This window comes from Salvelinus alpinus, chromosome 37 (assembly GCF_045679555.1).
Source record: "Salvelinus alpinus chromosome 37, SLU_Salpinus.1, whole genome shotgun sequence".
Classification (NCBI taxonomy): Eukaryota; Metazoa; Chordata; class Actinopteri; order Salmoniformes; family Salmonidae; genus Salvelinus; species Salvelinus alpinus.
In genome coordinates this window covers 1,368,988-1,383,269 of record NC_092122.1, presented here as the reverse complement: position 1 = coordinate 1,383,269, position 14,282 = coordinate 1,368,988, and positions in this window count along the sequence as shown.

The following is a 14,282-nucleotide window of genomic DNA, read 5'->3' as shown; positions in this document are numbered from 1 at the left end:
GGTCGTCGTCACCGTCCTACTAGCCGCCACCGATCCCTTTTTCGTTTGTCTGTTTGTTTTGTCTTATTAGTTTCACCTGTGTTCTGTTGTTTTCGTAAATGAGCTTCCCTATATTTAGTAGTTAAACCCGCCCTTGTTTTGTGCGGGATTGTCTTTATGTTACGTGTGTGTGTTTTGGGTTATCAAGTTGTCCTCTGCGCCCTGGATGTTTGGGCTGATCATTTTTTGTGCATTACTAAAAGGAATATTTTTTCCAAGTGGATCTCTCTCTGCGTCTGATTCCTTCACCCACCTAGTCCCGCGTGACAAATGGATACATGGAACTCTATTCCACATCAGGTACCTGATGCAAGCAGTAGAATCAGATTTAAAAAACAGATTTAAAAAACAGATAAAAATACACCTTATGGAACAGCGGGGACTGTGAAGAGACACCCGCTTACACATAAACATGGTAAGACACGCACTCTTCACACACTTACACACGACTGGACAGAGTAGCAGCCCACTCACTTGGAATCCAGGCCCACTCATTGGAGAGCCAGGCCCAGCCAATCAGAATGAGGTTTTCCTCACAAAATACTCCTCAGTTTCATCAGCTGTCCGGGTGTCGATCCCACAGGTGAAGAACCCGGATGTGGAGGTCCTGGGCTGGTATGGTTACATGTGAGGCCGGTTGGACGTACTGCCAAACTCTAAAACAATGTTGGAGGTGGCTTATGGTAGAGATATGAACATTCAATTCTCTACGAACCGCTCTGGTGGACATTCCTGCAGTCAGCATGCCAATTGGGTGCTCCCCCAAAACTTGAGACATCTGCGGCATTGTGTTTTGTTTCAAAACTGCACATTTTACAGTGGCCTTTTATTGTCTCCAGCACCTGTGTAATGATAATGCTGTTTAATCAGCTTCTTGATATGCCACACCTGTCAGATGGATGGATTGTCTTGGCAAAGGAGAAAATGCTCATTAACAGGGATGTAAACAAATTTGTGCACACAATTTGAGAGAAATAATATTTTCGTGTGGAAATGGAAATTTTCTGGAATGTTTTATTTCAGCTCATGAAACATGAGACCAACACTTTACATGTTGAGTTATATAATTGTTCAGTATAATATTTGTTATTGTAACGGTACTCGTCCTCGTCTGATGACGAGTATGAACGATCGGACCAATGTGCAGCGTGGTAAGTGTCCATTTTAATGAAATCCAACTGAACATGAACACTGAATGACAAAACAACAAAAGAGACTGAAACAGTTCTGTATGGAAAAAACACAGACACAGAAAACAACTACCCACAACCCATAGTGGGAAAACAGGCTACCTAAGTATGATTCTCAATCAGAGACAACGATCAACAGCTGCCTCTGATTGAGAACCATACCAGGCCAAACACAGAAATACAAAACCTAGACTACAAAACATAGAATGCCCACCCAACTCACGCCTTGACCAAACTAAAATAAATACATAAAAAAGGAACTAAGGTCAGAACGTGACAGTTATTGTATATAACTGCCTTAATTTTACTTGACCCCAGGAAGAGTAGCTGCTGCCTTGGCAAATACAAATATGTGTATTTATACTCCCAATTACAGTTCCTGGAAAGCCAAGTCCATCTCTATCATTTTCTTTTTTGCCCTTTGGAGTACCATTTCTCCCTACTGATTTTCAACAACATCTGTGAGGCACTCAACAGCAGCAGTAGTTTGGTAAAGGAAAGTCTGCATCAGAGTGTAGCTATACAGGTGGCAGACAGTGGAATTTAGGAGCAGTAGGCCTCTGTCTATATCAGCAGGATAAATTTATAACACATTATATTTCTTTCTGTGATATGTGTAATATATAAATAATTAGATATGTCTTTTTGTTTTATTTACCTTTGATCCTAAACGTCCCCTAATTAGCAAAGCAGCTAGAGACACTGTTCATCACTAATGTGAAATTACAGTCTAATGGGTCTATAAGACACATTTACGAGCAGACGTCTTCATCGGCATCCAGAGAACTTTCTGTTCTTTTAATAAGTTCCCGGCATTATTTCCCGAGGTTGTAAATTATTAAAGTTAAGTCCTTGCTTGGACAGAGAGGAAATAGTCACATTTATCTCTTCTTCATTTCCAATTCATCATCTCATCCATATTAACTCTCTCTTCTTCCTCATCACAGGGAATATTCACTTAATCAGATGGATGATTTATCCCATTTAAATTTGGCCTCCTTCCTCTGATGGAACCTGGGCTTTGTGAGAGAGAGACGGAGAGAGAGAATTTTTCACTCAAAAGAGAAGAGGGTCAAGAGAGAAGATGAAAAAATGCAATTTAGAATCATCTAGAGAGAGAGAGCGAGAGTTTGAGAGAGGGGTAGACACCTGGGAGAGTGACCTCTATTTGAATGAATAAAGATAGGGTCTTTATATATCCCGCTATTGTCCCATCACTAACAACCATTCATTATTAACAGGTTGGCTTTTAAGTGGCTTTTAAAGGGAAATAGCCTAGCAGGCTTCTGAGAAGACTCTGCTTGAGGTGCTGCTAGTGTAATGCGGTGCCATTGTATTGTCCTCTCTCACACCCCAGAGGATCATGCTCTAGTAGGTGGATTGGTGGATTTGGTGGATCATGCTCTAGTAGTCTCGTGTTTCCCAAATAATGGGTTGGAACCTAGCTTTGTCCCAGATCTGTTTGTGCAGTCTTGCCAAGTGTAAGATAACACAAACAGATTTAGGGCGAGTCTAGTTGGATTACACCCTTGGCTTCGAGGGCTGCAGTTTATAGCGTGGAAACTGGCTAGAGGCAGTATTGATTAGATGAGTTGTTCACCTGGATAGTCTCCTGTAAATAGTTTTAAGACCGCCTGAAACAGTCAAAAACCTTCAGGAATCACAGCCCTGTATTGGTCATCTTATCTATTTACCTGTTTAGCAACTTGTTTCCCAAAAATAAACCCACTGATATGAGATATCTTCTACAGAGTGAACAGCATGTTATTGGTAACAGTGACCTATTCCTCAGGGGAATAGCGCTGCTATTCAATAAGCCTCTGATTGCTGCCCAGCTCGCGCTCATTGTCTGCTCGAGGCTATAGTGTATAGTAGACCTGGGTTAAAATACAATTTGAAATAATTTCAAATACTTTATCTGGGCTTGAAGGGCTTGCACAATGGAACCAATAGCAAACCACTCCCACCTGGCACTGTAGGTAGGCTAGAGAAAATGCTGACAGTAATTGAAAGATTTAGAATAGTATTTGAACCCGGGCCTGGTGTATTGACACCTGCTATATCCTCCTCCATACGCAATGCTTAGCCTCTACGATGACCTTTCCCAGGCAACATACTCCCACTAATGCAATGGATAGGTAATTAATAAGACATGTCTCAATATAGATACACTGAGTGTACAAAACATTAGGAACACCTGCTCTTTCCAGGACATAGACTGACAAGGTGAAAGCTATGATCCCTTATTGATGTCACTTGTTAAATCCACTTCAATCAGTGTAGATGAAGGGGAGGAGACAGGTTAAAGAAAGCTTTTATAGCCTTCAGACAATTGAGACATGGATTGTGTATGTGTGCCATTCAGGGTTTGAATGGGCAAGACAAAAGATTTAAGTTCCTTTGAACGGGGTATGGTAGTAGGTGCCAGGCGCAGAGGTTTGTTTCAAGAACTGTAACGCTGCTGGGTTTTTCACGCTCAACAGTTTCCTGTGTGTATCAAGAATAGTCCACCACCTGTTGGGTTCTTATTTTTCAGAGTAAATAACTCACGGACACTAGAGAAGCTTTAACCAAGTTTAATCATCCCCAAAGGTTCTGTACAGCTGTAATCAGACAGCAAAACATTTCAGACATCACCGTTTATATACATCCTGCTTAAGACACTCCATGGCTCCACAGGAAAGAAGGTAACCAGATACTAACCCTGATTACACCCTTAAGGGGAACTGACCTCACCCCTCACCTCCTGACCTCAACCCCTCCTTCACCTAATCTACAGGTATCCATCTGTCTTCCCTATATCAACACATCGCTCTCCTCTCCTCCATCAAAACACATTCCAAAGCCTTCTGTCTTTCTTCAGAGAACCATTAACTTCTAACGTAACACCCAGTCTCTTTCATTTCCTATCATTCATTTACTATCTCAATGATCAAAGTTTAGCCGATTCCAACACACCCAAACGATATCCAGCCAACTTGACACAATTGTGGGAAGCATTGGGGTCAACATGGGCCAGCATCCCTGTGGAACGCTTTGGACACCTTGTAGAGTCCATGCCCCAACAAATTGAGGCTATTCTGAGGGCAAAAGAGGGTGCAACTCACAATCAGGAAGGTGTTCCTATTGTGTACATCCCCATTGCAAGGTTGTCACATTTAAAATGATTCCTTCTTCTCGTTGTTTTAAAGAGGCTGTAGAGGTGTGTGGCAAAGGACAGATTATTTCCGCACCGGAGAAGTCTCTCAACAATGGTCTATTCTATCCGATACTGGCCATAGAACCGCTTTCCCTGACTTTGTCCCAAATGGCAACCTTTTGCCTACATAGTGCACAACTTTTGACCTTACGGGCCCTGGTCAAAACTAGTGCACCATATAATGATATTACCATGGCAACTGTATTGATTGAACAGTTTACTTTAATATACCTGTTTGATAATATCATTAGCATATATAGAAAAAATAGGGTAGAATTAACACCATTTGCTTAAAATTGCTTTGTTAAAAATGTTTCATTTATACATACTGTACTACTTTACCCCACATTGGTCTACTATAATAAACTCCAAGATGACAGCATAACACAACAGGGAGTGTTTGATCACACAGTTTAAAATTGGATTACCAAACACTTGCCTACACAGCATGAAGACAGAAAAGGAGGCTGGAAAATATTATTCCTGAGAGGAACCTTGGCGACACAAATCAAGCAGATAGCCACAACGGACCGTTCTGTGGTGGGCGCCACGCTGCCATGATGACAAGGGCTTCTACAGCAAGTGTGTATGTGTGTGCGCCTGTGTGCCCCAGAGCTCTGATCTACAACACAGAGAGTACGTGTGAAATGAGACCTGGGTCGTTTAACACAGTAGGCTTTTACCACGCTTTACACAACCACAGTTTTTTACCACGCACTGTGGACGATGCTGTGTGGTCACAGACCTGACTGACGCCACCTGTGACTTGGTCAATGCTTACAAGACAAGAGGAAAACAGGTCTGAAAGGTCTGGTAGACAGCCTGTGTGCCAGAGCCACTGATAAGAGGGCTCTTATAGCCTTCATTCACTCTCATCCAATTCAGCCTCTTGTATACCTGGCTTTTTCTTATAAGTTTAAACAAGAAGTCTTTTAAAATAGCTGCTGCAACAATGGCATCCCATTGACCAGGCCTCAGTACAATTGTTGATTAGTGTGTTTAACTGTTCTGTTCTGCCATGCATGTTCATATCTTTGTATGTCAGCTGCAGGTTGATCAATGTGGAACGCATTCATTAATTCAGGCAGCAAAAGTACCAACACACATGTGTCACAACCACACAGCAAATTCTCCAGTTTTGAATCAACACTGACCGTTTTCAATTTAGCACTGGTCTAGTGTTAATATGGTCCACAATTTTCAGTGTTAAATTAGCAATTTTCTTAGTGCTGTCAAGCAATAACACCTCATGTAATATTTTTAACACTAGGAAGTGTATATAGTTTACACCTATGGTGTAATGCCATATCAACTCATATCATTTATTTGTAACACTACTTGACAACCAGTATTATAACACATTATGACATGGTCTTTGTGAGATGCAGAGTAGGTGAACGGATGATCTCCGCATGTGAATTTTACACTGTGAAGCATGGAGGAGTAGGTGTTATGGTGTCGGGTTGTTTTGCTGGTGACACTGTCAGTGATTTATTTAGAATTCAAGGCACACTTAACCAGAATGGCGACCACAGCATTCTGCAAGAAGAAGGTGGTTCTGGTAGCATCTCCAGAATAATTGCTTTTCTATATGGAGATGCTTCGTTTTCAGCAGCAGCCAGCACTACAGGCGCACACACATACACACTTACTGTAGAAGCCCTTGTCATCATGGCAGTGTGGTGCCCACCACAGAACGGTCCGTTGTATCTATCTGCATGATTTGTGTCGCCAAGTTTCCTCTCAGGAATAACATTTTCCAGCCTCCTTTTCTGTCTTCATGCGTGTTTGATAATCCAATTTTAAACTGCCTAGAAGGCCAGCATCCATTCATCGAAATCCTGGGTCCGCTAGCTGCTACAAGGAATACATACAGTCGTGGCCAAAAGTTTTGAGAATGACACAAATAATAATTTCCACAAAGGTTGCTACTTCAGTGTCTTTAGGTATTTTTGTCAGATGTTACTATGGAATACTGAAGTATAATTACAAGCATTTCATAAGTGTCAAAGGCTTTAATTGACAATTACATGAAGTTGATGCAAAGAGTCAATGTTTGCAGTGTTGACCATTCTTTTTCAAGACCAATGCAATCCGCCCTGGCATGCTGTCAATTAACTTCTGGGCACATCCTGACTGATGGCAGCCCATTCTTGCATAATCAATGCTTGGAGTTTGTCAGAATTTGTGGGTTTTTGTTTGTCCACCCGCCTCTTGAGGATTGAGCACAAGTTCTCAATGTGATTAAGGTCTGGGGAGTTTCCTGGCCATGGACCCAAAATATCGATGTTTTGTTCCCCAAGCCACCTAGTTATCACTTTTGCCTTGTGGCAAGGTGCTCCATCATGCTGGAAAAAGCATCGTTCGTCACCAAACTGTTCCTGAATGGTTGGGAGAAGTTGCTCTCGGAGGATGTGTTGGTAACATTCTTTATTCATGGCTGAGTTCTTAGGCAAAATTGTGAGTGAGCCCACTCCCTTGGCTGAGAAGCAACCCCACACATGAATGGTCTCAGGATGCTTTACTGTTGTCATGACATAGGACTGATGTTAGCGCTCACCTTGTCTTCTCCGGACAAACTTTTTTCCAGATGCCCCAAACAATCGGAAAGGGGATTCATCAGAGAAAATGTCTTTACCCCAGTCCTCAGCAGTCGAATCCCTGTACCTTTTGCAGAATATCAGTCTGTCCCTGATGTTTTTCCTGGAGAGAAGGGGCTTCTTTGCTGCCCTTCTTGACACCAGGCCATCCTCCAAAAGTCTTCGCCTCACTGTGCGTGCAGATGCACTCACACCTGCCTGCTGCCATTCCTGAGCAATCTCTGTACTGGTGGTGCCCCGATCCCGCAGCTGAATCAACTTTAGGAGATGGTCTTGGCACTTGCTGGACTTTCCTGGGTGCCCTGAAGCTTTCTTCACAACAATTGAACCGCTCTCCTTGAAGTTCTTGATGATCTGATAAATGGTTGATTTAGATGCACTCTTACTGACAGCAATATCCTTGCCTGTGAAGCCCTTTTGTGCAAAGCAATGATGACGACACGTGTTTCCTTGCAGGTAACCATGGTTGACAGAGGAAGAACAATGATTCCAAGCACCACCCTCCTTTTGAAGCTTCCAGTCTGTTATTCGAACTCAATCAGCATGACAGAGTGATCTCCAGCATTGTCTTCGTCAACACTCACACCTGTGTTAACGAGAGAATCACTGACATAATGTCAGCTGGTCCTTTTGTGGCAAGGCTGAAATGCAGTGGAAGTGTTTTGGGGGGATTCAGTTAATTTGCATGAAAGAGGGACTTTGCAATTAATTGCAATTCATCGGATCGCTCTTCATAACATTCTGGAGTATATGCAAATGTCATCATACAAACTGAGGCAGCAGACTTTGTGAATATTAATATTTGTGTCATTCTCAAAAATGTTGGCCACGACTGTACTCCTTCACAGAACAGCGCAAACTGGCTCTAACCAGAATATAAAGAGGAGTGAGAGGCCCTGGTGCACAACTGAGCAAGAGGACAAGTACATTAGAGTGTCTAGTTTGAGAAACAGATGCCTCACAAGTCCTCAATGGCAGCTTCATTAAATAGTATCCGCAAAACATCAGTTTCAACGTCAACAGCGAAGAGGCAACTCCGGGATGCTGGCCTTGCGAAGAAAAAGACATATCTCAGACTGGCCAATAAAAATAAAATATTAAGATGGGCAAAATAACACAGACACTGGACATAGGAACTCTGCCTAGAAGTCCAGCATCCTGGCCTGAAAAAACTTTCTATGGCTTGTTTTAAAAATAACTATATTTTGGAGATGATTTTGCTTTCAAATAACCGAAAGTGAGAGGTTGTAATCTGAAAAAGGAAAAATATCTTAGTTTTTCAAACCTGGCAATCATTCTAAATGCAGGTTGCAGGTGATTTATAATTCCAAATGTCAGATATCTCCACTCTGGCTGGATTCCAATAAGAATTACACATCAGTTTGCAAGCCAGCACAATGTGACTTGCAGGTCTGATGTGGTCTGTAAACTGTAAGGTTTACGTTTGTACCTGAGATTTCCATTTTGTCTTAGTGCCACGATATCTCAACCTTTCTCGCTAGCGGAACACCCACAACATTCTGCTGCCTTCGCAGAGCGCGAAATTCAAAAAATATTTTTGGGAAATATTTAACTTCCACACATTAACAAGTCCAATACAGCAAATAAAAGATAAACATCTTGTGAATCCAGCCAACATGTCCGATTTTTAAAATGTTTTACAGCGAAAACACAGTCTATATATTTATGTTAGCTCACCACAATAGCCAAACACACAACGCTATTTATCCACCGCATAGGTAGCTTTCAAAAAAACGACAAAATATAGATATAATTAGTCACTAACCAAGAAACAACTTTATCAGATGACAGTCTTATAACATGTTACACAATACATTTATGTTTTGTTCGAAAAATATGCATATTTGAGGTATAAATCATAGTTTTACATTGCAGCTACAATCACAAATAGCACCGAAGCAGCCAGAATAATTACAGAGAGCAACGTGAAATATATAAATACTCATCATAAAACATTTATGAAAAATAAATGGTGTACAGCAAATGAAAGATAAACATCTTGTGAATCCAGCCAATATTTCCGATTTTTTAAGTGTTTTATGTTACACAAAACATTTATGTTTTGTTCGAAAATGTGCATATTTAGAGCTGAAAACCGTGGTTATACATTGTGAAAATGTAGCAACTTTTTCCCAGAATGTCCGGATATATTTCTGACACTCACCTAATCTGACCAAATAACTCATCATAAACTTTAAATAAAAATACTTATTGTATGGCAAATGAAAGATACACTGGTTCTTAATGCAACCGCTGTGTTAGATTTTTTAAAATAACTTTAGTACGACATACAGCTTGCGTTATTGCGAGACAGCGCCCGCTAAAAGGGCAGAGAATAGGACTAAACATTTCACACAAAAATACGAAATAACATCATAAATTGTTCTTACTTTTGTTGAGCTTCCATCAGAATCTTGTACAAGGAGTCCTTGGTCTAGAATAAATCGTTGTTTGGTTTTAGAATGTCCTTTTCTCCTGTCGAATTAGCAACCTTAGCTAGCCAAGTGGCGCAAACATGTCCATCTCTCGACGCAAACAACGAAAAACTCCAAAAGTCCCGATAAACGTTGAATAATCTGATAAAACTTGGTTGAAAAAACATACTTTACGATGATATTATCACATGTATCAAATAAAATCAGAGCCGAAGATATTAGCCGTGTATACCGAACGCTTTTCAGAAGGCAATCTGGGGTTCCTTCTCGCGCCTTCGAAGACAATGACATTTCCAGACCTGTCACTCCAAAAGCTCTTGTTCGACCTCAGATCAAGCTAGACACCCCATTTCACCTCCCACTGCCTGTTGACATCTAGTGGAAGGCGTATGAAGTGCATGTATATCAATAGATATAAGCCAGTTGAATAGGCAGGCCTTGGAACAGAGCCTCGATTTCAGATTTTTCACTTCCTGTCTGGAAGTTTGCTGCAAAATGAGTTCTGTTTTACTCACAGATATAATTCAAACATTTTTAGAAACTTGAGAGTGTTTTCTATCCAATAGTAATAATAATATGCATATTGTACGATCTAGAATAGAGTACAAGGCCGTTTCATTTGGGCACGATTTTTTCCCAAAGTGAAAATAGCGCCCCCTACACACTTTAAGGGAACAAATATTTTCTTAGTACGTTTAGTTATCAGTACCTTGTAAGTGGTAATAATGTAACTCTACCATAGACCACTAAAACTGGTACAATACTTCCACTCAATGGAGGCCAAAGATTACTAACCAAAAACCACACACCCACTAAAGCATGCTTCCAATATAATTTCCCCGTGTGCCTTGCCTTTTCGAGTGAATTGTAGGGCTACCCACCCTTGAATGCATTTGCTAGTGACAAAGGGATGTTGAATTCATTCATTTTCAATCCTGTGGCCTTCACCAAGTGAGTTCTAAGCTGAATGTTATCATTAACATTTGAAAGATGATGACAAATGCCATCTCGGAAGGCATTATTTTGTGACCTAATGTAATCCTAATACAGTGGTATGACACTCATGTTTACAGGCCACATCAGTCCTGCAAATAAAGTTACAGTAACTTCACCGATATTCTCAGAATTCCTGGTTCAAAGGAGTAAGATTAAAAACCTCTTTGGGCTAAGTGGGTCGCTAGTGACCCACCTCGACAACGTACGGTGAAACTGCCGAGCGTGAAATTCAAAATAAAAAAATTATAATATTAAACATTCATGAAAATACAAGTCTCTTACATTGTTTAAAAGCTTAATCCAACCGCTTTGTCAGATTTCAAAAAGGCTTTACATCGAAAGCATACCATGCGATTATCTGAGGACAGCGCCCTGCATACACCAGCATTAAAAAAAGAATCCAAACCAGCAGACGTTACAAAAATCAGAAATAGCGATAAAATATATCACTTACCTTTGAAGATCTTCCTCTGTTTGCAATCCCAAGGGTCCTAGCTACACAGCAAATGGCCGTTCTGTTCGATAAAGTCCTTCTTTATATCCCCCAAAAAGTCAGTTTAGTTGGCGCGTTTGATTCAGTAATCTACCAGTTCCACTCATTCAACATGCAGACAAAGGAATCCGAATAGTTACCAATAAACTTCGTCCAAACAAGTCAAACAACGTTTCTAATCAATCCACAGGTACCCTAATATATAAATAAATGATCAAATTTAAGACAGAATGTAGTATGTTCAAAACCGGAGATAAATAACGAGGTGCGCGCCATCATCCACGCCCACCACAAGACTACAGTCCAAATGAGAGCCACCTTGAAAAACCACAACTACTAATACATTTTTCTTAAAACAAGCCTGAAACCCTTTCTTAAGACTGTTGACATCTAGTGGAAGCCATAGGAACTGCAATCTGGGAAGAATTCCTTTGAATATCCCATAGACAAGCATTTGAATGGACTGTGACCTCAAAAATAAACATTTCCGAATGGATTCTCCTCGGGTTTTTGCCTGCCATATCAGTTCTGTTATACTCACAGACATTATTCTAACAGTTTTAGAAACGTCAGAGTGTTTTCCATCCAATGCTACCAATTACATGCATATCCTAGTTTCTGGGCCTGAGTAACAGGCAGTTTACTTTGGGCACATCAGTCATCTGAACTTCTGAATACTGCCCCCTAGCCTTAAGATGAATCAGTCAATGTACACGCAAAACACACATATTAAAAACAATTTAAAATATATCAACCTACAGCAGTACATGCTGGGAAATGTGATAATGATGGGTGTGGTTTTGGTTCAAAGTGATGTGTATGATTTTCAGGCCTCTGAGTCAGAGGAAAAATATGGCCCTCAATATAATGCCTTATGAGACACGTATGGTAATGTGTTTAAGAATATATTTTTTTTATGATAACATATCCACTTAGGATCTCACTTGGTGAAGCCCATAGGACTGAACATGTATGAATGTGCAACAACCATGTCTCTGTCACTAACAAATACAGTGACTCAAGTGAAAAGCATTTTAGGAGATATTAAAATAAGGTTTTACACTATGCAGTGTGTATCTTGGTTGCACTCTTTTAGTGTGGATTTAACACTGGAGAATTTTCTGTGTACAATTGTAAATAATGTATAGATAAATCTAGGGGTAAGCTAAACTTAGTAAAAAAAAACATCCTTTCACTGTCAACTGCGTTTATTTTCAGCAAACTTAACGTGTAAATATTTAGATGAACATAACAAGATTCAACAACTGAACAAGTTCCACAGACATGTGACTAACAGAAATGGAATAATGTGTCCCCGAATAAAGGGGGGGTCAAAATCAAAAGTAACAGTAACAGTCAGTATCTGGTGTGGCCCCCAGCTGCATTAAGTACCACACTGCATCTCCTCCTCATGGACTGCACCAGATTTGCCAGTTCTTGCTGAGAGATGTTACCCCACTCTTCCACCAAGGCACCTGCAAGTTCCCCGACATTTCTGGGGGGAATGATCCTAGCCCTCACCCTCCGATCCAGCTTCTTCGCTGGCAATAGCAGAATACTGATATTCCTGTCTTGCAGGAAATCATGCACAGAACGAGCAGTATGGCTGGTGGCATTGTCATGCTGGAGGGTCATGTCAGGATTAGCCTGCAGGAAGGGTAGCACATGAGGGAGGAGGATGTCTTCCCTGTAACGCACAGTGTTGAGATTGCCTGCAATGACAACAAGTTCAGTCCGATGATGCTGTGACACACCGCCCCATGACGGACCCTCCACCTCCAAATCGATCCCTTTCCAGAGTACATGCCTCGGTGTAACACTCGATCCTTCGACGATAAACGCGAATCCGACCATCACCCCTGGTGAGACAAAACCGCATCTCGTCAGTGAAGAGCACTTTTTGCCAGTCCTGTCTGGTCCAGCGACGGTGGGTTTGTGCCCATAGGCTACGTTGTGTCCGGTGATGTCTAGTGAGGACCTGCCTTACAACAGGCCTACAAGCCCTCAGTCCAGCCTCTCTCAGCCTATTGCGGATAGTCTGAGCACTGATGGAGGGATTGTGTGTTCCTGGTGTAACTCGGGCAGTTGTTGTTGCCATCCTGTACCTGTCCCGCAGGTGTGATGTTCGGATGTACTGATCCTGTGCAGGTATTGTTACACATGGTCTGCCACTGCGAGGACAATCAGCTGTCTGCCCTGTCTCCCTGTAGCGCTGTCTTAGGTGTCTCACAGTATGGACATTGCAATTTATTGCCCTGGCCACATCTGCAGTCCTCATGCCTCCTTGTAGCATGCCTAAGGCACGTTCACTCAGATTAGCAGGGACTCTGGGCATTTTACGTTTTTGTGTTTTTCAGAGTGAGTAGAAAGGCCTCTTTAGTGTCCTAAGTTTTCATAACTGTGACCTTAATTGCCTACCGTCTGTAAGCATTTAGTGTCTTAACGACCGTTCCGCAGGTGGATGTTCATTAATTGTTTATGGTTCATTGAACAAGCATGGGAAACAGTGTTTAAACCCTTTACAATGAAGACCTGTGAAGTTATTTGGATTTTTACGAATTATCTTGAAAGACAGGTTCCTGAAAAAGGGCTGTTCCTTTTTTTGCTGAGTTTATATGTAAAGTACCTTTGGCGCATTCACATCTGCTTTGGGTGGTATTTTGTTGAGGGTGGCAAAAATGTTGACAATGAGAAGGAACACTAAATCTATTCATAAGAGAATCCTTAAGCCGACAGAGACAAAGCTTCCACAGACCTCCCTGTGACAAAACCCTGTGTGAGGCCTGGCATACAGTCAGGTGGATTACATAGAAAATGGCTTCTATCAAAAAATGATTACTGCACCTGTTATCCAATGCACAGGCAATAAGAAAGCAGAATGATTCAATAATTATTACGATGAGACGAAGAGGCAGAGAATGCGTCCCAAATGGAAACCTATTCCCTGTTTAGTGCACTACTTTTGACGATGGCCCAAGCACAAAAAATGGAATAGGGTGCCATTTTGGGATGTAGACAGAGGCATAAGCAGGTAATGTGAAGGCACACAGAGCCCTGATACGAAATGAAATGATATGAGGTTTAGAAAACAGGCATTCACAATCAAGCTCTCGTGAATAACCTGAATAATGCTGCCATTTTGTATGCAACGATATGGTATATTTCGCCTAGGCATATAGATTTTCACCTAAGTGTGTGCATATGAAGAGTTCCTTTCCAAAATGCTATATATCCATTTTCAGAAACGTTGGTAAATTGGCTTTTATTGTTTAAAGAGCTTATGAAAGAGATGGTGTGTTTTTTCACTAT